Source organism: Podarcis gaigeae (genome assembly GCF_964106915.1).
Source record: "Podarcis gaigeae genome assembly, chromosome: 6".
Classification (NCBI taxonomy): domain Eukaryota; kingdom Metazoa; phylum Chordata; class Lepidosauria; order Squamata; family Lacertidae; genus Podarcis; species Podarcis gaigeae.
In genome coordinates, this window is record NC_139682.1 from 73,326,757 (window position 1) to 73,351,034 (window position 24,278).

The following is a 24,278-nucleotide window of genomic DNA, read 5'->3' on the forward strand; positions in this document are numbered from 1 at the left end:
ACACCCATGTAATAATACTAACAACAACAACAACAACAATAAATATGGCTGTTTCTGCACAGATTTAGAAATGGGGCCAAGAATAATGGAGTAGCCCTTAAGCATCTTTTTGCTGTATCAGAGCAATGATGCCTGTATTTCTGTATTTTTTTATATATTTGCTGTATAATGTGAGAATTGGTTTTGCTTTTTGTGCACTGAGGCCCCTCCTAACAGCTCAGCCGAAAGAGCCTGAGACTCTTAGTATCAGGGTTGTGGGTGTGAGCCCCCCATTGGGCAAAAGGCATTGCCTTTTTGGACTAGATGATTCCTGTGGTCTCTTCCGACTCTACAATTCTATCATAATATGAGGCTCAATCTGTAACCTACCAAGCTTGTGCTCCAGCACTGCTAGTTCTCACAGTGACAGACCAGATGGCTGTGGGAAGCTTGCAAGCAGGAGCCAAGGGCAGTAGCAACGCTTTCCCTATTTGTGATTCCCCAACAACTGTTATTCAGAAAAAATATTGTCTCCTGTAGTAGAGGGAGAACATAACCATTGAGGCTGCTAGCCACTGCTAGCCTTATCCTTCCAGAATTTGTATAATCCTCTTAAAGAGTAAGTTCCATGCTCAGGGGTAGGGGGAAACTATCAGGATTGTAGGGTTACCATATTTCATTATTTTTTTTTTTGCAAATAAATTTTTATTGATATTATACATATATACAAATAGACGTATACAAAATCCAACATTAAAGTTATACATAATATATCCACTCCATAAGTTGTAAATATAAATATTTTAGGCTCTGCCGAGCCTTGGACTTCCCTCCACTCCTTTGGTAAGTATCAAATAAACTCTATAGGCACGTATTTTATCTCTTTTAGATAGTAACCCCTTACTATTAGAGTTATTCCAGTCCCGCCAGTGTCTTTTATACTTTGATTCCAATATACGTCCAATATCTAACCCAATTGTCTTGAAGTTTCTGTTCATCTTGATCTCTTATTCTTCCCATTATTCTCGCGAGCTTGGCATAATTTGTCAGTTTAACCTGCCAATCACTTATATTAGGTATAGCCTCTGTTTTCCAATTTTGTGCTAACATGATTCTTGCAGCTGTTGTGGCATATAGGAATAGTACCTTATCTTTTTTAATTTCTTTACCCGTCATTCCTAGCAGAAAAGCTTCAGGTTTTTTGGGAAAGGTGTAGGGTTACCATATTTAAAAAAGGACACCCTGAAAGTTGTTGAGCTGATTTTAGTAAGACCCCGATTTTGTTGAGCTTCTTTTACAAAAATGCCCAAAAAGGCGATTTATTGGTTGACTTGCCGAAGATCCAGGTCACCTTTTGGAAATTCCCCCTGGACGTTGATTCCACCTTTGAAATCCTGCTAATGTCCTTAGGATTGGGACACAAGCCTGGGCAGTGCTTAGGGTGATCCTGGGCTGCCCAGACAACAAGACCCCCTTCTCAGCCTCAATGATGTGGTCCAAAGGAAATCAGATCAATACGTTTGGCACCAACTTGGCTGCAAGAGTTGACAGAAGGAGGCATCCAGCAAGGCTCCATCCAACCATCTTAGGGACTCCACTCTGGATTTGTATAGGGTTTACTCCTTAGCCTTTTCTTCTCCCAAAGATGTCCCACAAGACAGCCGTGATTTAGGATCAGAGGTTTCCTTCTCCTAGATGGGCTACCTTGCCAGGTTGATGAGCCCCATCTGCCCTTCACTTCCCTCTACAACTGCTTTCTTAACTGTTGGACCTACTATTGGTCTCATCCCTCAACCTGCCAGAGCCTGTCTTTGCCTGCAGGGGAAGTCCCTAACTCGAAGAGGACTTGAGACCCATTGGCTACCCTCACCTGGTTTAGCCGACCAGTCGAAGCCATTCTAAGGGTGTGTCTGCTGTCTCATGCTGACAGCTTCTAGGAGCCACAGATGAAAGCTGAGTTCAGGGTGGGGACCAAAGGTGGACAAACCACCCCAGAAGGAGCATGACTTGTCTGCCACCAGAGGTACAATCCCTCCCCTAATTCCATACACCTCACTTCTATATACATAAATGTATAATCATCATCGTCATCATCATTTTTTATTTGTATGCTGCCTTTCCAGAGTTAAAAAACGATGATCAAGGCGGCTTATAGCATAACAAGATATACAGAATTTAAAAAGTCATAAACAATAAATAAACCACATCCAAAAAATACACAACCAAATGGGAAACAATTTCCACATAAATCAAAATCTAAAACTAAGAATACAGCATTAATATCAGTTTTAAATGACATAGGTAAAAAATAGCAGCAATTTAAACAAAAGCCAAACCAAACGGAGCCCTCTCTGTCCAGCAGCAGCAGCAGCAGCAGCAGTCCTTTATAGAGCCTGTCAAGCCCCGCCCTGGGCCAGGTGTTGAGTGGCAGGACTGGGGCCCTCAGGCGCTGAGCAGGGGAGTCCTCCTGGGTGGTAGCCGCAGCAGCAGTTCTTATAGGCCTGTCATATTTGAAGTATCACAATCAGTGAAACAGCAGTTTCATAGCAGACAACGTATGACTCAGCATGGCATCCACCCCTGGCAATGCTAGAGCAACCGTCTTCACCTCTTACAAGACTGACTCCCGATAAAAGCCTGGAGGACAGAAATAGGTTTAATTATTCTGTGAACCGCCCTGGGACTTCCGGACATAGGGCGGTATATAAATTCAATAAATAAAGTCAAAACATAGCCGGTGATGGCATCTATCAGATTTACAGGAGGGAGCTCCATAGCCGGGGCACCACTACAGAAAAGGCTCTTTCCCGGGTCACATATGGGTATAAACCCAGAAGGGCATCTCCTGAAGGTTTTTATAGAAAGCCCTTTTTTTAAAAGTATCTGGGTCCAATGTCATTCAGGGCTTCATATGTTAGAAGTCAACACCTCAATTTGGGCCCGATAACATATCAGAAGCCAACACAGCAAAGGGGGTCCCTGAATGTATGAACCCGGGCTTCCTTTTGAGTATGCACTTGGTGGTGAAACTTGCTTGGCTTCTGTGTGATACGTGAAATAGCCCAACAGCTACATGTTCCTGCATTGTAGGGGGTTGGGCTAGACGAGTTGGACAACTCTACGATTCTATGACTATGTTTTACTATTCCTAGAATAATGGTTAAAAGGGAGAGGCTGAGCTCAGGAGACATGCAGCACCCTAATACCAGATGGATGAAATTGTCTAAGGTTACTGAAGAAATCGGGACGCGGGTGGCGCTGTGGGTTAAACCACAGACCCTAGGACTTGCCGATCAGAAGGTCAGCGGTTTGTATCCCCGTGATGGAGTGAGCTCCCGTTGCTTGGTCCCTGCTCCTGCCAACCTAGCAGTTAGAAAGAACATCAAAGTGCAAGTAGATAAATAGGTACCGCTCCTGTGGGAAGGCAAACAGCGTTTCCGTGCGCTGCTCTGGTTGGCCAGAAGCGGCTTAGTCATGCTGGCCACATGACCCGGAAGATGTACACCAGCTCCCTCGGCCAATAAAGCGGGATGAGCGCTGTAACCCCAGAGTCAGCCACAACTGGACCTAATGGTCAGGGGACCCTTTTATTGAAGAAATGGGATTCTGTGCGTGCTCAGAAGCAGCATTTAAATGTTATAGCAATCCTCAAGAAAGCAGTGTAAAATAAGAATGGCATGTATTGATGACTGATTATTGTACTGGTTGAAAATCAAGGTACCAGCTTAGATTTCAGTAGGGATGGGGCAAAGAGGTATCAGTGGGAAGGCAGGGTCAAGGCTTTTTCTTAGATATAGTTCAAGATTAAACTGAGAAGTGGAGGAGGAGGAGAAGGGCGAGGAGGAGGAAAGATAACCACCAACGTTCACTCTTAAGAACCAAACCATCTAAAAAACCCATGGAAGGGGGGGGGGAATGAATATTTTAATCACTAACTTATATCAAGTTTCCTATTTTGAAATTCACATATTTCTTGAATCAGCATTCATACTAAATGGTTGCTGTAAGAATTACCATATTTGTTTGCATCTAAACAGAGCCTAAACATATGCAATTTAGAAGCATAATCCAAAACTTTTAGCTATGCCATCCTTATGTGCCCTTTCCTCTGGATAATGATACCTGCTTAGAGATAAGAGGCAGATTTTTATTTAGCACTTGGTACACATGCAAGGATACTAAGCAAGACCATTTCCTTGAAGGCTTATCAACTTTCCAACAAGGAGATGGAAAGTGAATGTGCATGGTGTTTGATTTGTAGAGTCATAAACATTCATAATTTAAGAACTAAAAACATTATAGAACTCGGGTAACTGAAGGACCTCAAAGAACAACCACAGTGACTCGGTGGATGACCACGGTGAAAAAAAAAGGATTTCTGGGATTCCTACATCTGTAATGATCTCTTGGTTCTGTATGAAGCCTACAGCTATTAGCATATTGCAAAATTTCCTGTGAAATTTTAAATGCTTAAGCTCAAATATCAGATATTTTCCACAGAGGCATGAGATTTTTTCTCATGAAGCAACCTTCAACTCAGTCTTTGAAATTGTGTGTGGGATTGAACAAGTTTGTATTAAATTCAGATTTCCTTTAAGCCAGGCTTCCCTCTCTCTCTCTTTAAAACTATAATTGAAAAATGTAAAACATTTACACTGCAATTAAAAAACAACTCCTGATTGCAACATATTTTTAAATTTTCTCTTTAAAACAATTTTTATGTTTCCTGTACTGTTTTCTCATGTGCCCTTCATATCTGATGAAACCACCCTACTCTGGCAGAGGTGGGAAACCTTTTTCAGGCCCAAGAGGGATCGATTGCAACCTTCCAGGGGCTTCATATCATTGGTGGGTGTAGCAAAAGTGGGTGTGGCCAGAAAAATGTCATCCTCCATCTAGGCAAGCAAGGCGTGTGGTCACCATCCAAGGACACATTCCAGCCAGGTAAACTCACTAGAGGAGGATGCAAAGCAGGGCCAGTGCGGGGATGTGGCCCAGGCAGAGTCTTGAGGGCCGTCTGCAGAGGCCTCAAGGGCCACATTTGCCTTAGAGGGCTGAGGTCCCCTCCCCCTGCTTGTACTAGGCTACTGACACCCAAGTAGCAACGTCATGCAAGAAGCATCCCATAGATGCAGCTGTAGCAAAGGAAGAAAGTGAGTGGGAAGACAGGCCATATAAGGAAAGATTTTTGCAAAAGAAGAGAGAATGAGAACGCACAGAACCACAGATAATTTCTGCTAACAGTTGCAAATACACCTCCAGAGATGACAGCAGGGATAATGTGATGAATTTTGTTTGCATAAAGGTAAAGGTACCCCTGACTATTAGGTACAGTAGCGGACAACTCTGGGGTTGCACACTCATCTTGCTTTACTGGCCGAGGGAGCTGACGTTTGTCCACAGACAGTTTTTCTGGGTCATGTGGCCAGCATGACTAAGCCGCTTCTGGCAAACCAGAGCAGCGCACGGAAACGCCGTTGGAGCAGTACCTATTTATCTACTTGCACTTTGACGTGCTTTCGAACTGATAGGTTGGCAAGAGCTGGGACCAAACAACAGGAGCTCACCCCGTCACGGGGATTCGAACTGCCAACCTTCTGATCGGCAAGCCCTAGGCTCTGTGGTTTAGACCACAGCGCCACCTGCGTCCCTTTTTGTTTGCATATCATTAGTTTTTCCAGTAATCTCTATATGTCCAAATAAATAACTGGACGTTATGTTCAGCTTACAAACATATATACATGTATCTTAATGGTCCCATATATTGTCACTGAATTATTTTGCTTTTGTCATTGTTCTTTATGCATTTAAAACTCCCTTGCCTCCATTCTACCACCCCCAACACGCAACATGTATGTGTGTTTGTGAGAGAGAAGAGAGAGATTCATCTGATGAGGTGGATTCCATAAAAGCTTACATCATATGGGCATAGCAATCCAATGTCCTCCCCTTAGGTGGAGCTGGGGGGAGTTTGGATTAGGCAAATATGTCCCTCCCTTCAGCTGTCTGTCTCAAGGAGTCAGCTGCTGGCTGCTGAATGTGTGAATAGTCAGGAAGCCAGCCTCCTGGGCCAATGGAAAGCCCTGAAATATGGTGTTCCAAGAGTGAGAAGGAAGTGGGGCTGAGCCAGCCCAAGATCCAATGCATTGAGACTGATTGGGAGCCAACTGCTAAACCAGCCTGCCTCCCCACCTTCCATGGTGGCTGCTATGAGCATCAGGGCTGCTTGTGTGGTGGCCCCACTGCTTCACAGCCCTGCAGGAGGAGGGGGGAATTTGGATTGTGGCCTAAGGGTGCATATAAATGTAATGCTCATTGAATTCTATAGGGCTTATTTTTAATGCATGGGGCTGGACTATAATAGTGTTGATTCCCCGATTTACCTCTGATCATGCTGACCAAACATTTTACCAACAAAATGAACAAACAGGCAAAACCTCCATAAAAGATCAATTTTCTCTCTCCACATATCATCAACTTATCAAAATAGGAACCTCTGAATTGCATTAGGCAAAAAGTTAGCGACAATTGACCCTCTTCATAACTTTTTCCCAGTCTTATTAAAATAACTTTTGCTTCCTTCATGACTTCTGCATTCTTTGAATTCCCTGTTGGGTTAAAATGGATGCAAAAGCTGTTGCATCTCTGCTGAAAAATTCACTGCCGATGAGTTTTCACCTGCCCAGTTTATTTCTATCTTTTTAGAAAGAGGTAAAGACATTTTTTGGGTTTGTGTGTGTAGTTTTTTAATGACTTGGGAGGCTTTACCAAAACTAACATTTCTTCCTTGATAGTTTATGGTTGATTTTAGTTTCACCTTCACAACACGGTCCTACACATGTCTATCCAGAACTAAAGTGGTGTTCACCCATAAGCAGGTGTGTATAGGATCTCAGCCTAAATGTATTCGATGGATTTTCTCTGTGTATTCCTGATGCTTGGAGAACCACAAAAAGCAGGGTGACGATGCATGAAAGAAACCGATGAATGGATAGAAGGGGAAATGATGAATGAAATATTTTGAATTGGTGTGAATCTGTAGATTAAAACTTGGCAGCCCTACTTGCATCTTGGCAGGTACCTTTGCATTGGACCTGCCAGTCTTTGACTTTTAATGTGTTGTCCAGAACCGCCAAGAGGCGTCTGCTACCTTGGCTTGCCCATTGAAAGATCTCTAGGTTGCAGCCTAAGCATTATTACAGTTGAGAAAATGACTCACACATTGAGTTGTGCACTCACAAAGGCATCCTGTATTATTCCTGGCAGGATCCTGAAGGAAGCTGACTTCACCATGAGCAATTGTTTCCATGGTGAGCTGTGTTATTTTGGGGGAGAATAATATAATAGGCCGAAACCGGAAGCCTCCTTTCAAGCTGCCATTGAAGTTAATGAAAATGTTGCCATAAAGGCAGTGCATCTGTGTGTGCTTATCTGTTATGTATATATTTGCATTTGTAGCTGTCATGAGATACTACCCTCTCCTTTTTTGGCAATTCACAGAAGCAGCCTGCAAAGAAAGAACAGTGCCATTTTCATATGATAATATTCCTTAGCATTTTTATACTCTACATAAAAGGTGTTTCACATACATTTCCTTAGGCTGCAGTCCTAAATTTTAGGGACAAGAAGGGAGAAAACTAAAGGTGGACAAACTGCCCTGTCGAGCTCTGGTGATATTTTGGTGTGTGGAAGCTATGGGTGAGACATAAACTATGGAGCTCAAAGACTGGCATAGTCACCTTCCTAGTTTGAGAACTGGAAAAGTGTTGGCTCCTTCAGATCCAAGCCTTCTCCTAAGATAAAGGGACCCCTGAACATTAGGTCCAGTTGTGACCGACTCTGGGGCTGCGGCGCTCATCTTGCTTTATTGGCCAAGGGAGCCGGCGTATAGCTTCCGGGTCATGTGGCCAACAGGACTAAGCCGCTTCTGGCGAACCAGAGCAGCTCACGGAAATGCCGTTTACCTTCCCGCCGGAGTGGTACCTATTTATCTACTTGCACTTTGATGTGCTTTCGAACTGCTAGGTAGGCAGGTGCAGGGACCGAGCAATGGGAGCTCACCCCGTTGCGGGGATTCGAACCGCCAACCTTCTGATCAGCAAGTCCTAGGCTCTGTGGTTTAACCCACAGCGCCACCCGTGTCCTAGCCTTCTTCTAGTGTGCCCCAATCTGCCCCTTTTCAGGCCCACAGAGGTTGGAGGTTCACATAGTCCACATCCCTGCTCTTTGCCCCATTTTTCTCCTTCTTGGAATCCTTATAACACTATATTCTCCTTAAGGGTTTCATGCACCAGAGACAGTTCTTATTTATTTACGTACTTAGAACATTGGTTTACATTGGAAAAAAAACAGCATCCAAGAGAAGAAGGTTGTCTCATTATACTTGGTCCACTCCTGCTTAATTGGAGTAATTGAAATCTCAGGTGGGCTGAGTAAGCCAAGACCGCTGCTGAGATGATGTCAGGGTATTGAGGGCAATGGGTGCTGTTTATAGAAAACACAGCATAGCCACTGGGATATTGGCAATATTTAGATTAACTTTCAGCCTACCCATGCAGCTAGAAAGATCCTGCCCGCTTGCCAATAAAATTCCCTGTGGCTTACAAAGCTCTTAGACAGCAAAAGAAATAATGAAGGCAGAAAGGATGTCCAAAATGGTCTTTGAAATGAAGGAAGTAGAAACAATTGGAAATGTGTTGGTTGTCAATTTGCTACTTAGCCAAGTTTAAGGTTTTTCTGTCAGTGTATGTGGCGATCACACAGGGTCCCCGGACATTTGACGGTCTATTGATCCCTGTGCCACCACTGTCCTCGCTTCCCCGCTGCCACCAACCCGTTACTCTCGGGTAAAACACTGAGTCCAGACAGTTGTTAAAATTAAACCAAATAAACAAGTTTATTTTATATGCGTTAACAAGTTTGTGGTTTCTCAGATAATAGTCTTGTCAGTTTCTTAATTTTAGTTTCTTTACCGGCCTATACCTTCTTAATACCTTCTGACTGATTATCTCAACTGTTTAACTGACTCCTCTTAACAGATTCTCTCACTCTCTCACATCAGACTAGCCCAACCCACAGACTTATCCTCTCTCTCTCTTCTCTAACTCCTGACTGACTTCTTAACAACTCTAACGCTAACTCCTCCCCTTGGGTTCCTATTGGTTAATCATTTTACACTTAGTTAACCCTTTCCTTATGAACCCAGTATGATGTCACACACCTAGGAGGGCAAACGCCACAGTGTATAAAGCAGGAAAAAAGGGGGGAGGGACCTAGTCACCTGAAGCAACTCCTTTCTATATGAACTTGCCTATTCACTAAGATTTTGGGAGGAGGCCTGCCTGCATGTGCCACAACTTGCAAGATTCCAGCTTGTGGAAACCTGTAGCAGGGCCTTTTCCATGGTGGCACCTACTTTGAGCTTTCCCCATCTGCTAAAAAAAGTATGTATTCACCGAAGAATTTTCTGGTAGCTGATGCTCAGTGTTAGCAACTTCTCTGCCTGCTGTATTTGCCTACTGTGTTCTGTTTCATTGTAGCTTTACTGAATTGCTTTGTATTGATCTTACACACCGCTTTGGAATTTTCTGCTGAATAAAATATATTCTTTTGAATGCAGACATGTTTTTAAGTAAAAGAAATAGTTCCACTTTTCGACAAAATGTGTTCTTAGGAATATTGACAGCCGCTGCACGATCTGAGTTTATCACATTAATATGATAATCCTCCCAGGAGACAGCTGCATTATGGGAGTCAAAGTCTGCTGTGTAAGAACAGCCTTTGGGCTGAATTTGGCAGTTTTAGCTCGTCTCCAGAATGCGCATATTACTCTTGCGAAGTGAATTGGATCCCAGCTGGACACAGGACAATCACTTCTATTGCAGATCTTCACCAAAGTGCTTATCCATGCAGGAACAGCTTACATCCATAATATATAAACTTAGGGATATTTTTTTAATAAAAAAAAAGCTTTTGAAAAACTTTTCAGTTCGATCTTGATACTGTTTTGATTTCAAATTGTGTGTGTGGAAGTACTTTTGGTTGTTCCCACAAACCGCTTGTTCAAAAAAATAAAATGCAAATCTGAGAAATATTAGCAAGGGTGGGGACCAAGGGAAAACAACTGTGAACGATATGTGAAAATGGAATTTTTGAATAGAATTGAGGGAAGACAGTTGTTAATTATTAACGTTTACATTAGCTTTTAGCAGCTTCACTTCCCCCCACTTTCTAAAGTTTTCTTTCTGTCGGAGAAACATTCTCTGCTTTGGTCCACACTGTAGACCTCAAGAGAACAGGATAGAATTGTACAAAATAGAAGGAGTTTCACAGTGGGGCAGGTTCAGTGTGTGCGTGTGCGTGTGCGCGCGCACATATACAACAGACGTCTCCGGAGAGTACAAGAAAGTTGAAAAGTGCCTTCAAGTTGCAACAGCTCAAAGCAATTGTCTCTATTCTATTCATTAATTTCTCATTTCGTATACCAAGTGGTGTCCTCTCATGTCCTCTCTTTGTAGACCCTGCAGTATGTAGGTCAATGTCTTAAAGCAACTGTTGCATGTGGTGTTTGCTCCCAAAGAGAAACTCTCTGACCGGTGAAACCAAGCCTCTACCAGTTTGAGGAATGTGGGGTTAGTGGGGGAATGCATGCACTCTGGTTTCCCCATGCTGTAAATCTCTTTCATCCACTGGTCACGTTGATTGAGAAAGATGGCGGCTCAAACCTCTTCAGCTATAATTCATCCAAAAAGCTGGTAGACATCAGAGTTTAACAGCCAATGGCTGGGCACAAGAGAAACACTCAGAGAACAGCTGTGATAGAATAATCTGACTGACAGTGTCTTGCAGGTAAAAGGACCCCTGACCATTAGGTCCAGTCGTGGCCGACTCTGGGGTTGCGGCGCTCATCTCGCTTTATTGGCCGAGGGAGCCAGCATACAGTTTCCAGGTCATGTGGCCAGCATGACTAAGCCTCTTTTGGCGAACTAGAGCAGCACATGGAAACACCGTTTACTTTCCCACAGGAGCAGTGCCTAATTGTCTACTTGCACTTTGACATGCTTTCGAACTGCTAGGTTGGCAGGAGCAGGGACCGAGCAGCGGGAGCTCACCCCGTCACGGGGATTCGAACCGCCGACTTTCTGATCGGCAAGTCCTAGGCTCTGTGGTTTAACCCACAGCGCCACCCGCGTCCCTCCCAGTGCCAGATTTACGTATAAGCTAAACAAGCTATAGCTTAGGGCCCCACTCTCTTGGGGCCCCCCAAAAAAATTAAATGAAAAAACAAACAAACTGGATGTACATTTCCAAAATATAAGATAAAAAACAAATAAAATAAAACCTACATACAGCAACAGTGTTTTGTGTTGTGTATGGACCTATTAGGTCCATAAATTACCATATAGCATATATTCAACACAAAAAACAGCGACAATTTGTTGTTGACAAAGGACAGCTTCAGTAGCTTGGGGCCTCATCAAACCTAAATCTGTCCTTGGGTAGTCAAAACAATATTTGCATCAGAAGTGAACCTGCTAGAGGCTTCCAGAATCTTCCAGCACTTTCCAGGTTCTGCCCTCAAAGACCTTATAGAATCATAAAATCATAAAATCATAGAATCATAGAACTGTAGAGTTGGAAGGGACCCTGAGGATCATCTAGTCCAACCCCCTGCAATGCAGGAACATGCAGCTGGTCCATACAGGGATCAAACCTGCAACCTTGGTGTTATCAGCACCATGGTCTAACCAACTGACCTATCCATGACCTTAGTCATGACATAATCATAGGAACTTTTCCAGAGATGATGCAGTCGTGGAACAGATCCTATATGAATAGCATAGGAAAGTCAACATTCAGCTTCGAATGTGGCAAAGTTGTGATGCTCCCGTCGTTGTTGGTCTACATCTGTCTTCACCCCTTGCCACTGGCCATACTGAAGTTATGGGGTTCTCATCCTTTATCTACAGTACATGACACATAAAGACTGGGTGACTGAATTCCATTGCAACTACCTGTGCTTTCAGTACTGCGGCTTTAGATTATACCATCCCATGCCTGTTAACATTAGCTTTCCTAATGTTTCCTAATGTGTGATTCATACTAGCAATCTCTTCCTTAATTTATAAATTATAAGGTCAAGTGTCTGGGCTCAAGCCAGGTTGGGAATTGTATGCCAGCATGCAAGCTCTCTCCCTAAAGGCAGAATATTGGGAATTTGATTTACACTTACATGTAAGTCAGTCCTATTGGACTCCATGAGGCTTACTTTTGAGTAAGCAAGCACTCCTCTGCATGTATCATCCTTTTAAGATGCTTGTCCTAAATCATAGCACAAAATGATTTGGGGCACCCCTGTAGTCCTTTAAAAAGGACATGAGAAAATGCAAGACAATCTCTTCTCCTTGCCATCATCCAGTTTCAAATTCCCCTAAATTTGAGGATTTATACCCATTTATTCTTTTTATAAAATTTATACCCCACTTGATTGAAAAAACCCTCTAAGCACTTTACGAAAAATATAAAACAATAAAATTATTAGTAAGAAAAGGTGATGATATTAATGTAAGAGTTTCCAAAAATTAAAATAACAATAGACTAAAAACAGATTTAAACCCATTCCTTTTCTTCCTACTAATCATCTATTCAGGAAGAAGTCTATGCATCCACAATTCGTATATATATAACCAAAACGAAAGCCTGATCAGTCACTTATAATTTCTGTCAGTTTTAAATTAGAACCTAACTCTGTAAAGTGAAAAGATGGGGTGTCCATGTTTTGTGAAAATGGTGAACAGTGAAAAAAAGGAGATGGCAATTGATATTCACGCAGATACAGCAGAGGAATGCCAGGAATGCTGATGGGGCTGAGCTTGCAAAATATTGCAACACTTTATGAATGCAAAATACAGAGGAGTCAAATTTTGGGCGCTCATGAAAAATTCAGTGCTACAACCCCCTACCCCTCTTCACTAGAATTTTAAATAAGGATATCCAAAGATAGCAGCATCCTACAGACTAGTGGTGAACATCCCCTGATTCATAAACACCAAATTAAACTCTTGCTCTTGATTCTGATTTGCTTCAGAGTTTTGCTTACCCACCCGCCCCCTTGAGCTGACGCTGAAAAGTGATGGATTCCAAATGGAAAGTGTCCACAACCTCCCGGGATTTACTGCATGGCCTGTGTAGCATCAGATCACTGTAAAACGAGAATAGAGTTGTTCTAAAGTACAACCTAAAGCATAGGAGGCAAGGTGGACTTTATGGTGTAATAAGTAATAGCCACACACTGTCAGACATAAACAGAAAAAAAAGAATGAAGGCCACTCTGGATCAGAGTACCTTGGACTGCAATATTTCAGCCTTCTATGTGTTGTAAGAAATAAAATTTTCATATTCCCACAGGTGAGAATGGAGCTTTGTCTATACACAGTTATCAATGCTTGGGTTTCCTTCTAGTTTTGAATTGTTTAAACATCAACTGAGCATTCCACAAGTATGGCTCACCTCGGCCTTCCCCGACCTGGTGCCTTCAAGATTTTTTGGACTACAACTCCCATCTTCCCTGACCATGCCAGCTTGGGGGTGGGGATGAGAGCTATAGTCCAGAACAACAGGAGGGCACCAGGCTGGGGAAAGCTGCTTTACACCATCACTCCAATTCCTCTGGTGGCTATGAGTGCATGGATGGCCCACCCATGAGGCAAGGTGAGATGACCGCCTCAGGCAGCAGGATCCAGAGGGGCAGCAGACCCAGCCTCCAAGGACAAATTGCTTGCTGCTGGAGCACACCCAGTCTGATTCAGAGCAGGCCATTTCCCTGCCATGATTCCCACTTCAACCATCAGGTAAGGTGGATTTGATTCCCCTCAGCTTGTTCCTGATGTAGATCTGCACTCTCCACCTGTTCCTGATCTAGATCTTTACTCACCTTCTTCACTGGTGAGGGCACCATTTTGTGGTTCTCCTCAAGCGGCAGAATGTATTGGGCTGGACCTTGTTGGCTTACATGGGAAGTATCCAAGTGCAGATGGACTTCCATGCATTTCTCTGTAATGCAGCAACACCAGCTTGGTGCTTTCCATGTTGTGAACTGCCCTGAGATCTACGGATCTACAGTATACAGATTTAATAAATAACCATAATGACTAGCAGATCCACCTTAGAAAAGGATTTATATGTGCTTGCTGCCCTGTGGAGTCTCATCAACGTGACTGGCATTTTCAGTGTCGCATAGCGTTCCATCGCCAATGAAATACTCATCCTGGGCTAACAAGTTTTCTGTTCAGCAGCAATTTTTATTTTACAGTGAATCATCGCAGCATTTCTATCTTGGGAAATTTCGCATGTCAAACCCTTGACTGAACAACTGAAAGACCATTTCGGATTTGCGTATGGAGATTTGGGAAGGCGAACACAAAAGCCAAGATGACGTCATCTTTCTGTCTTAATCAGTAGACTCCACTTTCCTCCAAGATATCGCGTCACTATGGGTTACATTGGCAAAGGATGAGGTACGGGTGCTTTGCATCTGCACAGGTACAGCCCAATATGTTTTGGTACTTGAGGCTAAGAACATAATGTTCCCCTCAACACCACCACAGGGAAGAAGGGGTGAGTGAAGATCTACATTACGAACAAGGGGAGGAATCTCCTTACTCTCTCTTTTGGCCCACATCCCTGCCCCAGTCCCAGCCTCTTCTGCCCCAGTAGTTCATTGACCTCCATCCTCTTCTTGGTATTCCCTTTCCCCTCCTTCCACGTGGATTTTTGTCTTCTATTTTCCCATCTCTGTTCCGTCTCAGCTCCACCTCCCCCCACCCGCCACCTCCCTCCTTGCGTGTTCACTGCCTGCTGCTGACAGATGCTCTTGTTTAAAACCATTTGCTAATTGGAAATGGTAAGGAGAAACCAGGTGACCCAGTTTGGAAATGAGGAGGAATAATGTCATGTTGCCATCTTCCCCCCCCAACACCCCCGCTCCACATCACCACCTGAGACTCTTGCTGCTCTCATCTTACCCTTTAAATATTCACCATGTCAGGGATGTCACTGACTATCTTAACATTGTTTTGCACTTTGTAATAGAGGGCAAGTGCTGCTTCAGGAGCTGCCCAAGGTAGGAGTGTGCAAGAGGCGCCGATCCTTTGATTTCTGTCTCTTTTCCTCCTGTTGTTTCCAAGTTATTTCATGCAAACTCTCAAGGAAAGTCAGAGCAAACTCTTTCCTCCTGCTGAGCTCCCTTGACTCTTTGTGGGTGCTAGTGGCTGGGCGGTGACCTGTTGATGGAATCAATCAGAACTATAGGAGATCAGTGTAAGGATACTAATAGTGTAAGGATATAAATAGGGCAAGATCAGATACAAATAGGGCAAGTTCAGGTGGTTCTCCTTTCGGAGCTAGGGCTGCATAGATACCCTAAGTTTAAAGCACATTTCAAGCATATCTTGAAATGTAGTTTGTTAAGAGTCGCTGGGAATTTCAGCTCTGTGAGGGACATTTCTTGGGGTTTTTGGCGGGAGAGTGGGCTTTAAGTCATACCACTTGTGCTGTTTCTGCAAGGAGCAGGGATTACAAATGAATTGTTGGGTGCACAGTTCCATGGGCTAGGTGTTTTACCCCCTTTTGAGAACTGAAAATAAAGTCGGGTCTCCCCAGATATTCTTGATGGTGCCATTTTCTTGCTGAATTCAGATAACCTTTAAAAAAATTTTTTAATTCCAATAAGGGTGGAATCCCATGGTTGAGGAAGCAAAAACCAAAGGTGGATCATCAATCTTGTCCTGTTCTCTGCTAGTCCCTCCCTGGGGCTAAGAATACCAAGAATACTCTTGGCTTCCTCTGTACTTTTCCCTCCTCCCCCTTGCCATGAGAAGCAACCATGGGAGAAGGATTTTACGAACACTTCTGGTGTTGCTTTACAGTATGCTTGCAGCAAAAGTTGCCTTAGATATAAAGTGCAACCCTAATCTTCGATATATGCACCCAGGGGGGTGGTGTTAGGATCCAGCCGACATTCTGTACTGCAGAGTGTGCTCCCCCTACTGTAGAAAGCATAGTGGCCATGGAGAGTTAGAGCTGTGCTGACCATGAACCTGATGGATCCTAAACTGGTCTTGCCCCTCACCTGTGCCAGCATGGAGATACAATCCTAGATACACTTACTCAGTTGGGTACTCATGTATAGGACTGCTAAGTTTTCTCATCTTCCTTATAGGAACGGTTTCCCTGCAGAGTTACACAGATGCCAATAGATTGGATCTTTCTGTGGTTGTCTCTAAGGAAGTAGGCATGGCTTCTACTTTGCTGGCTTTCAAGCATACCTTGAAGAGCTATCTGTCTATTATCTATTATCTAACCTATCGGCTTGCTTATTGTGAGTTGTGCTCTGTATTGTTTTAACTGCTGCTGTTTTAATGTTTAATGTTCTTTGTTTTGGATTGTGAACTTATTGATGGATGACAAATATGATGCTATTGATGTGAGCTGCCATGGGAGGTCTTGTGCCCTGAAAGGCCATTTCTTCTGTTGTTTTGCGGTATGCTTGCAGCAAACATTGCCTTAGATATAACGTGCAGCCCTAATCTCTGATATGTCACATCACACACCTCCTTAACTCAGCCTTGCATCAGATATTTTTGGGCTCCAATCAGCTTGCATGACAATTAGTCAGGGATGATGGGAGTTGTAGCCCATTAATTCTGCCTGACATGGAAAGGTGGGTGAACCTGACCCATTTTCAGCAGTGACTCTGTGATCAGAACGCCATGCCTGTTACCACCCAAGCATGCAATGGAGAACAGCCAGAGAGAGGCTTGCACTACCCTTAGCAACTGTCCGCAGCTCTGAAAGACCTCCCCAACATCATCACCGCTGCCTCATATTTTGATAACCATTACCCAAATGCATTCTTCCTGGCAGACTGTTCTCTGCAGCCATCTGTGCCTTGTGCATCAGAGGAATGGTTAAAAAGGAAAGAAATCAACATCAGCATGAATAATCTCCAATATAAGACAGCACTTTAGATGATCAGAATCATTGTTAAACAAGCCCATCAGTTCCAAGTGCACTTCTAAGCCAAGTACTGACTGTATGGAGACCAGGCTGAGAAACACCATATTCATTCTGCTTGAGAGACTTCCAGACAAAATGTGTTGGGGGGTTGGGGGGGGGAGGTGCTAAACTATTATCCCAAGAATCAGTAGCTTTGCAGATGGAGTTTGTCATGCAGCAGGAGACGACCACATCTCCTTGGGAACCCAGTATGGTCCAAGAGAGGACCACCTTGTTAGAGAGAAAAAGTTGAGTTAATGGAGTGGCCAAAATTTTTCCCCCAGGAAAAAGAAGAGTAGTTATTCTCTTCATTTCCCTGTTCAAGTAGTTATTTTCCTGGCACATTTTGAGAAATCAGTGGGTGATGTCCAACTAAGACATACTCTGAACAGACTTACTGAAAGCAATGGATGTAAGTTGCTTATATTTGTTGTTGTTTAGTTGTTTAGTTGTTTAGTCGCGTCTGACTCTTTGTGACCCCATGGACTAGAGCACGCCAGGCACCTCTGTCTTCCACTGCCTCCTGCAGTTTGGTCAAACTCATGTTGGTAGCTTCAAGAACACTGGCCAACCATCTCGTTCTCTGTCGTCCCCTTCTCCTTGTGCCCTCAATCTTTCCCAACATCAGGGTCTTTTCCAGAGAATCTTCTCTTCTCACGAGGTGGCCAAATTACTGGAGGCTCAGCTTTACAATCTGTCCCTCCAGTGAGCACTCAGGGCTGATTTCCTTCAGAATGGATAGATTTGATCTTCTTGCAGTCCATGGGACTCTATACGTATATCCAAATGGCTCTCCACTGTTGGATATCATCCCACCTCTTTACAAACTTGAAAAATGCAGAAAAACACTCCAGATATCAGCACCCAAGTTCCTAAGTGATATCTAATAAATTCTGTGGTACTCATCTACCACAGTTTTCCATTGCGGCACATGCGGCACATGATCCGGAAAGCTGTCTGTGGACAAACACCAACTCCCTCGGCCTGAAAGCGAGATGAGTGCCGTACTCCATAGTCACCTTGGACCGGACTTTACTGTCCAGGGGTCCTTTACCTTACTCATCTACAATATTTAAGACTTAAACATACTATATTTAGTTGTGCTGCATGCATATTTATGGTTCGGGGGTGGAATGGCAGCCCTCGGTGCCATATTAAACTGAATTATACTCTCTCTCTCTCTCTCTCTCTCTCTCTCTCTCTCTCTCACACACACACACTCACTCACTCACTCACTCACTCTCACACACACTCTCCATCACTTATGTGCAATAGGACCATGCAATTTGCATGAGCAGGATGATGTATAGGATAACTCTTCCCCATCCCTACCAGTGGGGAAGGTGAAAAAGAAAGGGTTATATCTGTACACTCAGGTTATCAACTAGCCAAGAGAGTTACGTTCTACCTCTAGCATTATTCCACTGCAAAGTGCAAGTGGGGGCATCCCGTAGCCATCTGGTGAGAATAAGATGGTGCACTAGATGGGCCTTGGGTCTGATCCAGCAGGGATCGCCATATGTTCTTATACTCTTATTGCTTCTGAAGAAATTGGCAGCCACCCTCTCTCGGTGGCTGCATTATCAGTAGGGGAGGGGGAATGTCAAGAGATTCAATCATGTATTTCCTGTCATTTGGCCCTCACAATGCTACTACAGCCACAACAAACTGGCAGCTTGAAGGACAGGATTATCTCTCAAGGATGATTAGGAGCAATTTAGCTACATTTTGAGAACAGGGTTAGAGAACAGGAAATACAATGCAATCTGTCGTCAAATGTGTTTTTCTGGGGTGGGGTGGGGGAAGCTGTAACGGAAAAATAGAGCACAGGAAAAGGGAGGAGTGGGAGAGGGGAGGCACTGTAAGAAATAAATAATTCTTATTGCTCCTTAAAGAATAATTGATTTAGGATCATTGGCTCCCAGTATGTTTCTGAGCACAATTCAAAGTGTTGGTGCTGACCTTGAAAGCCCTAAACGGCCTCGGTCCAGTATACCTGAAGGAGTGTCTCCACCCCCATCGTTCTGCCCGGACACTGAGGTCCAGCGCCGAGGGCCTTCTGGTGGTTTCCATGCTGCAAGAAGCCAAGTTACAGGGAACCAGGCAGAGGGCCTTCTTGGTAGTGGCACCCGCCCTGTGGAACGCCCTCCCACCAGATATCAAAGAGAAAAACAACTACAGTGGTACCTCAGGTTAAGAACTTAATTCGTTCTGGAGGTCCGTTCTTAACCTGAAACTGTTCTTAACCTGAGGTACCACTTTAGCTAATGGAGCCTCCCATTGCTGCTGCGCGGCCACCACACAATTTCTGTTCTCATCCTGAAGCAAAGTTCTTAACCCGAGGTACTATTTCTGGGTTAGTGGAGTCTGTAACCTGAAGCATCTGTAATCCGAGGTACCACTGTACCAGACTTTTAGAAGACATCTGAAGGCAGCCCTGTTTAGGGAAGCTTTTCATGTTTAATAGACAGTTGTATTTTAATATTCTGTTGGAAGCCGTCTAGAGTGGCTTGGTAAACCCAGCCAGATGGGTGGGGTATAAATAAATAAATAAATTATTGTTATTGTTATTGTTGTTAGATGCAATCCTTTCCCTGAGCCAGTATGGGGTAGTCGTTAGAGTGTTAAGACTGGAATCAGGGGCCTTCAAATCTCTATGAAGCTCGTTGGGTGATCTTTGGCCAGTCACTGTTTCTCAGCCCAAGCTATTTCCCTCATATGCTGCCTGGTTCTCTTTGGAGGAAACGTGAGATATAAATGAAGGTAATAAATAAACCCACCCACTGAGCAGCCCTTGAAAGTGGTGAAGGCGCTGGTTGACTGGCGGAGAAAGGAGGTATAAGGGCGATATACTGGGATGCCCACCTTGGAACGTTGGCAGAAGGCTCTGCACGCTGGAACTCTCTGCCAGCCGAGTACTGATGGCAAAGAGGAGAAAAAAATAGGCTGTGGCATAAATGACATGGAGGGGGAGCAACCTGGGGTCCATTCTGATGTCCCATCAGTCTGATACACTGCTGTAATCCAAAGCTTCTGGAGGTCATCAGGCTGACAAATCTTGTTCTGTCCATTAATTGGTCATGATGCTAGCTATCTCAGGCATGGAATGGAAGAGAAGAAGCCCAGTCTGTGAGGGCACATTAAAAGCCCCTGAGAGTCCTCACCAAAGCTTTGGGACCTGGTGGCACAGTGGGTGGTGAAAAGTCTTTGCGGGTTCAACAGGACCTGCACCCCTTGCCTTCTGTACTCTGGAAAAAGTAGACACAGGAAGTATTTAAAAGCAGACCTGGTTCACAGACTGGGCTGAGTTCATCTCCAACAGAATCCAAGACATTACAGAAGGAAGCGGGCAATGCATTATGCAGATATAATTATGCCAGTATTTGTTAATCTCTGATTATTGAATAAACATGCATTTGAACTCCAGAGCTCCCACACTGCCGTGTTGACTTGCATCTTCTCCTAACACTTGCTTCGTCCAATTTGCTCCCTAATTTAAAATTACAATTTGAGGGCAGTAATTTTTTATGTATTAATTTTTTTTAAAAGACACAAATCCCAGAACACTTAAAGGCTCCCACAATGACATTCACTATCTGCATTGTAATTCATTTTGTGTGCTCCTGTTTTCTTCTAAAACCCCTTTTATTTTTATAGTGGCCTTTTTTCTTTTTCTGTTTTTCTTTTTCTTAGGGCTTCCATAAAGCCATAAACCTCCTGTTGATTATACAAAGGTTCCTCCTTTGCCATGGTAGGCAATATGATTTAACTATCAGCTCCCTGTTCTCTTTGTGGGGCGGTTAGACTGTGTACCACCTAAGCTCTCTTCAGGTGTCTTGCCGCTCACCTGGGGCGTGGGCACATGCATGCTAGCTCCACCTTTCCTTTTGGATCAGGTCCGTGCTGCTCACCGCACATCGGAGAGCAAATCTCTTCAGCGTATGGTCTCCACATGTGATGTAGAACCCTGAATGACCAGTGGGAATGGACAGAGTGATGCAACAGAGTGGGAGGGGCTATGTGGGACTGCTTTTGAAGATGATTTGGAAACTTCAACTGGTCCAAAATGCAGTGGCTGGGATACCCTTTAGATCTCAACAATGCTTTGGTTGCCAGCTCATTTCTGGGCCTAATTCCAAGCATCACACATAATGGCCTAAGTGAGAGATGTTAACATTTTAAAGATTTTTTAAAATGATATTTCAATTGAAGAAAATAAACTGGAAATAAAAAGTTAACCAAGTAAATTGGCTAAAACGTATAAATCTAAATCAAATAAGTTTTGGAAATGTAAAAAGGAAGAGGGTTCTTTTTACCATGTGTAGTATGGTTAAAGCTTATTGGGAAATGATATATAATGAATGGAAAAATATGTTTAAAATAAGATGTGTAAAAAACCCCCCCAGAAGCTTTCCTTTTGGGAATTATAGGGACAGAACTACTCAAACTGTACAGAAATTTATTCATGTATGCAGGTACAGCGGTAAGAATGTTACTTGCCCAAAAATGAAAAGAAGAATGGATACAAAAACTTGTGGCAAAACTTACCGGAAAAATAATATATTAAGTTAACAAACTTTTTATAAAAGAATGGAAATGGTTTATTGATTCTTTCACACAGATGGTTATTTATAACCTCCTATTTTTTTTATAAATGCTTTCCCTATATTGATATATTTACCCATGCAAAGTCTACGTCTATAAGTAATCTGCTCAAATGCTGTGAGTGTTGTCATATCCTCAACTTATTGACTGAGGGCAAGGGCATAGATTGATCTTTCCAGTGCATCAACATCAGTCTTTTGGCCACAGTAAGGGCACAAAGAATCTATTTACAGCATCCAGTTGTTAAATTCCATATAGGAAATACATAATTCAAAAAAAATATTTTCCTCTGAAAACTTTAACTTTCTCCACACAGCCATGATTATACAATCCTATACTTTCCCCCCAAAATTTAGCAAGCAAAGGACATTGTAAAAACACGTGGTTCAAAGAATCATTATCCTGAATGCCTCTCCAACAGCATGCTGTCTTAGATAGTCCTCTTGTATAGAAATGTAACGGGCTCCAATAAATTCTAAATATTATTTTCTGTTGTGTAAGTCGCAATTTAGCGAGCGATGTTAACATAATCACATAAGAGATGCAACCCTGCTCTGGAGCAGACTGAAGGCCTCCCTGTCAGGAGCTCGTCCTACACTCGAGTAGGACCCTGGCAGAGACACATGCCCGACTGGCATGTTCTCTCCTTCCTGGCCGATCGTTCGGGAGCTTCAAAAGCTTTCTTCAGCCCTAACATCACAGCAACCGATGCCAACAGACATCGGCACACTTAGGGATCCACAGAGTGTTCGCTGTTTGCATAATAGAACTCAGCATTTTGGCTATTCTACTTTATTTACACATAAACACACACGGTGCACTGCAACATGGCTCCCTCTCTCTCTAGCATCAGGCAGCAAAGAGAAAGAACAAAGGACAATAGTCACACTTCATGGAACACAGTAACACAAACATCCTGTCTCAGTCACTTCCCACTCTGTGGAGTCAAAACATATACCATCATGTGATAGACAAAAACCCCATGACTGCAATCATGGAGCAGGAATTCTATCTAGTCCAGCTTCTTTTTCTCATCGTTGCCAACCAGATCCTTGTGGCGAACCTGCAAGCAAGACATGAGTGCAACATTGCTCTCCCACCCTACCTGTGATTCTTAGGAATTGGTATTCAGAGGCATGAGGCCTCCCAACAGTGGAGGCGGATGCTTTTGGAGGTCTGTTGGTAGAGCACGAGACTCTTAATCTCAGGGTCTTGGGTTTGAGCCCCACACTGGGCGACAAATTCCTGCATTGCAGGGGGTTGGACTTGGATGACCCTTGCGGTCCCTTCCAGCTCTAACCTTCTATGGTTCCATGACACGAGCATGGCCAGAGACCAGGGATGATGGCAGCTGTAGTCCCACAACTTTGGGAGGTGGGTGAGCACAGGTTCCCCATCCTTGCTAAGGCAAGAGAGCTTTGTAAAGACACAAAAAATAGACACTGCTCCAAACACTCGTGGAAGGATTTCCTGCCAACTAACCTTGCCTCATTTGTCCCAAAGTGACCAGCGTAACTTGGAATAATTGCCTGTTGAGGGGACCAGTAATGGACTGCATGCAGTGCACGACAGGATTGGTGCGTTTAAGTCACTTAAGGAATCCCCAAATGGCAGCACTGGAGGACAGGGGGAGAACTAGCTTTTCTCTGCCTCTGTTATTGAGCTGCGTAACTGTATAAGCTCCTATTAATTCTATGGCAATTTCTCTTATGGAGTTGCCTTGCAAGAAAACTGTTGCTCACTCGAGCAATGACATTTCAGGTGCACGCATCAGGCTGACTGATCATCTCATTACACACACCTCAGATTGTTCAAATGCTACATATGCCCTGATGCCTTCAGATAGGCTTATGTACACAGGTGTATTTGATGGGTACATTTGCGCACAGCTGAATGGTTACATGTTCGTTGCACATCCATCCTATCGCTCACACATGCAGAGCAGACTTAAATTTAGGGGTCATTAAAAAAGGCTTCTCAATTCTGCCAGTATCCGCCATGAATGCAAAAGTTCCTACTGCAGAAATTCCACCCCATCACATGATGGCTCAGGAAAATGGATGCCACCTTGAGGGCAGGGCTAAATGCATAGCCCTGTAGCCCCAATATGTGATGCAGTGTGAATGCCATTATTATTCCATTTTTCAACCCAGACACTGAGATCTAGCTCAGAGGGCCTTCTAGCGGTTCCCTCTCTGACAGAAGTGAAATTACAGGAAAGCAGGCAGAGGGCCTTCTCAGTAGTGGCACCCACCCTGTGGAACGCATTCCTATCAGATGTCAAGGAGATCAATAACTATACAACTTTTATAAGACATCTGAAGGCAGCCCTGTATAGGGAAGTCTTTAATGTTTGATGTTTTATTATGCTTTTATATTTGTTGGAAGCCGCCTGGAGTGGCTGGGGCAACCTAGTCAGATGGGTGAGGTACAACAACAACAACAACAACAACAACAACAGCAACAACAACAATAAATAAATTTATACCCCACCCATCTGGCTGGGTTTCGCCAGCCACTCTGGGCGGCTTCTAACAGAATATTTAAATACAATAGTCTATTAAACATTAAAAGCTTCCCTAAAAAGGGCTGCCTTCAGATGTTTTCTAAAAGTCTGGTAGTTGTTTTTCTCTTTAACA